Here is a 3,820-nt window from a genome sequence, read left to right as displayed (position 1 = left end):
AGAGTGCTGCGTCGCCGGCATCGGCGTCGAAAGAAGCCGAGCCAAAAAAAGTTAAAGTACAAACGTGCAAGCATACTAACCTAACCCTAGGTAAGGCATGTCAGAGCGAAAGACAGTAATTTCGAATGAGCCAAGAAAGAGCGGTGCGGGGCCGGTCGGAGCGCACCCTTTTCTCGGTGGCTGGCGGGCGAGAGAGTGCTGCGTCGCCGGCATCGGCGTCGAAAGAAGCCGAGCCGAAAAAAGTTAAAGTACAAACGCGATGCTAATGAGCGAGCCGTTGTCTCGACTAATATGTAGGGGGCGTTCGATCGAGCGTCTGGCTTGAGCGCTTGTCGGCCTAGCAGAACGGTCGCATTGTTATGCCCGGGTTTTAGGCACCGCTGCAGGCGGCCGGCAGAGCTCTTGTTTGTGCGAAACTGAATGGATCGAGCCCGAGAGAGGGCGAGCAAAGAAAAAACGCAAATCGCTCCGCCTGGCACTGCCGGCGAGAGCGTGGACGTCGCGGCCAGCGACTGTCGAAGCTGAGTACGGCCGCAGGCGATTGCCTCGGTCTTAAACGAATGCGACGAGCACGCGCCGGGCGGCCCAGCAAGGGCCGAGCGCAGCTGTCGCAGCTATCTGGTTGATCCTGCCAGTAGTGATATGCTTGTCTCAAAGATTAAGCCATGCAGGTGCAAGTACGAGTTCTCGTAAAGCGAAACTGCGAATGGCTCATTAAATCAGTCTTGGTTTATTTGGTCTCGTAAGCGAAGTGGATAACTGTGGTAATTCTAGAGCTAATACATGCATTAAGCGCCGACTTCGGGAGGCGCGCTTTTATCAGATCAAAACCGACCGGGTTCGTCCTGTGACGTTTGATGACTCTGGATAACCACGCGGATCGTACGGTCTCTGCACCGACGACGTATCATTCAAGTGTCTGCCCTATCAACTGTCGAAGGTACGCTACGTGCCTACCTTTGTGATAACGGGTAACGGGGAATCAGGGTTCGATTCCGGAGAGGGAGCCTGAGAAACGGCTACCACATCCAAGGAAGGCAGCAGGCGCGCAAATTACCCATTCCCGACACGGGGAGGTAGTGACGAAAAATAACAATACAGGACTCTAACGAGGCCCTGTAATTGGAATGAGTACATCCTAAAACTCTTAACGAGTATCCATTGGAGGGCAAGTCTGGTGCCAGCAGCCGCGGTAATTCCAGCTCCAACAGTGTATGCTAAAGTTGTTGCGGTTGAAAAGCTCGTAGTTGGATTTTGGGCGAGCGCCGCCGGTCCGTCGCAAGGCGTGTCACTGGTTGCGTTCGCCTCACCTTCGGTTCTCCGTCGGTGCTCTTGACTGAGTGTCGGCGGTGGCCGATAAGTTTACTTTGAAAAAATTAGAGTGTTCAAAGCAGGCTGTTCGCCTGCATAGTGTTGCATGGAATAATGGAATAGGACCTCGGTTCTATTTTGTTGGTTTTCGGAGCACGAGGTAATGATTAAGAGGGACAGACGGGGGCGTCCGTACTCTGCCGTTAGAGGTGAAATTCTTGGATCGGCGGAAGACGAACTACTGCGAAAGCATTCGCCAAGAATGTTTTCTTTAATCAAGAGCGAAAGTCAGAGGTTCGAAGACGATCAGATACCGTCCTAGTTCTGACTATAAACGATGCCAACTAGCGATCGGGAGGCGTTACCATGACGACCTTTCCGGCAGCTTCCGGGAAACCAAAGTCTTTGGGTTCCGGGGGAAGTATGGTTGCAAAGCTGAAACTTAAAGGAATTGACGGAAGGGCACCACCAGGAGTGGAGCCTGCGGCTTAATTTGACTCAACACGGGGAAACTCACCCGGCCCGGACACAGGTAGGATTGACAGATTGAGAGCTCTTTCTTGATTCTGTGGGTGGTGGTGCATGGCCGTTCTTAGTTGGTGGAGCGATTTGTCTGGTTAATTCCGATAACGAACGAGACTCTGGCATGCTAAATAGTTACGCGACCTTCTCGGTCGGCGTCTAACTTCTTAGAGGGACTAGTGGCGTTTAGCCACACGAGATTGAGCAATAACAGGTCTGTGATGCCCTTAGATGTCCGGGGCCGCACGCGCGCTACACTGAGTGAAGCAGCGAGTGTCTAACCTAGGCCGAAAGGTCCGGGTAACCCGTTGAACCTCATTCGTGATTGGGATAGGGACTTGCAATTGTTTCCCTTGAACGAGGAATTCCCAGTAAGCGCAAGTCATCAACTTGCGTTGATTACGTCCCTGCCCTTTGTACACACCGCCCGTCGCTACTACCGATTGAATGGTTTAGTGAGATCCTTGGATCGGCCCCGTCGCGGCTGGCAACGGCCGCGTCGGCGTGTCGAGAAGACGATCAAACTTGATCATTTAGAGGAAGTAAAAGTCGTAACAAGGTTTCCGTAGGTGAACCTGCGGAAGGATCATTACCGAAAGTGGTGGTAGGCCCCGGCCGACCGCGCACTTAATTGTCTTTGGGTGCCGCCGAGAGGGCGGCCGTCAATCGGGGTTCCGCCCCGTGCGACACGCGTAACACGTTGGCATAGCAAGGCAGCCGAGTGCGATGGTGGCTTCTGGGCACCGCGCTCGATGTGCCGCCGGCCCAGCCCGGCGGTCGCTCGGCGCCGTTTGTTGGTGTTTTTGTGCAGTTGTTGTCGGTGGTGGTTTTGTGGTCGATCCCACAGTGTGACGTCCGCGCGCTTCGGCGCCGGGCGAAACGTCGAGGACGACTCTTAACGGTGGATCACTCGGCTCGCGAGTCGATGAAGGACGCAGCCAAGTGCGAGAAGTAATGTGAATTGCAGAACACATTGAACGTCGACCTTCTGAACGCGAATTGCGGTCTCGGTTCAATCCCGGGACCGCGTCTGCCTCAGGGTCGCGTTCGTCCTCACCCGAGGGCCGTCGCCTGGCCTCTGCGAAGACGGCCGGGCGTCGCCCCAAGTTGAAGCGGTCGCCGAGCTTTCTCGGCGCGACCGCGTGTCCCGTACACCGCCGGCGCCCCTCGACGTGTTCAACTACGTTCGAGGGGCGGGTCCAGGTCGGTCGGTCCGGTCACGAGATCAAGACCGACCGTGGGCCAAGGCGGCGACGGTACGCGCTCGGTCGGCGCCGGCGGCGACGACTTGCGATGCCAGCGGGCCGTGTAAGAAGCGGCCCGCTTGACACATACGACCTGAGTTCAGGCGAGAGCACCCGCTGAATTTAAGCATATTATTAAGCGGAGGAAAAGAAACCAACAGGGATTCCCTGAGTAACGGCGAGTGAACCGGGAAGAGTCCAGCGTCGAATCTGCGCGCTTTTCGAGCGCGCCGAGTTGTGACGTACGGAAGTCCCAGTGCGGCTGACGGCGAGCGCCGGTGTCCTTCTGATCGAGGCCTCGTCCCACGGCGGGTGTTAGGCCCATAGGGGCGCTTGCCTTGGCCGCTTCGGGTCTTCTCGGAGTCGGGTTGTTTGGGAATGCAGCCCAAAGCGGGTGGTAAACTCCACCTAAGACTAAATACGGTCGCGAGACCGATAGCGGACAAGTACCGTGAGGGAAAGTTGAAAAGCACTTTGAAGAGAGAGTTCAAGAGTACGTGAAACCGTTGAGAGGCAAACGGGAGGGCCCGTCAGGTCGCCGGCTCGCTTTCAGTTGGGTGCGGGGGCGCGCCGTCTCGGTTCGCGGACGCTTAAGGCGCCGCTGCCGAGTCGGCTCGCGCACCGTCTCAGCGCACTAGCGACCGGCGCGGGTCACGACCGGTTTGCCGTCGGTCTAAGTCCCCGCGCGAAGGTGGCCTCCGCTCCGGCGGGGGTGTTACAGCGCGCGGGCGGTGCGGCCCGGC

At 57.0% G+C, this 3,820-nt stretch overlaps 2 non-coding genes and 1 pseudogene across 2 annotated transcripts; all 3 read left to right on the top strand.

Annotated features, from left to right (window-relative positions):
* The first annotated feature begins 615 nt into the window (after positions 1-615).
* LOC144419452 (small subunit ribosomal RNA) lies at positions 616-2,425 on the top strand. Its single transcript, XR_013474073.1, has one exon. It is a non-coding gene; the product is annotated as a small subunit ribosomal RNA (ribosomal RNA).
* A 298-nt stretch (positions 2,426-2,723) lies between these two features.
* LOC144419424 (5.8S ribosomal RNA) lies at positions 2,724-2,877 on the top strand. The gene has a single exon (XR_013474045.1). It is a non-coding gene; the product is annotated as a 5.8S ribosomal RNA (ribosomal RNA).
* Positions 2,878-3,167: 290 nt separating this feature from the next.
* The window catches only part of LOC144419404 (large subunit ribosomal RNA), a 3,695-nt pseudogene continuing 3,042 nt past the window's right edge, over positions 3,168-3,820 (top strand).

This window comes from Styela clava, unplaced genomic scaffold (assembly GCF_964204865.1).
Source record: "Styela clava unplaced genomic scaffold, kaStyClav1.hap1.2 HAP1_SCAFFOLD_19, whole genome shotgun sequence".
NCBI classification, from domain to species: Eukaryota; Metazoa; Chordata; class Ascidiacea; order Stolidobranchia; family Styelidae; genus Styela; species Styela clava.
This window is presented reverse-complemented; position numbering and strand designations above follow the sequence as displayed.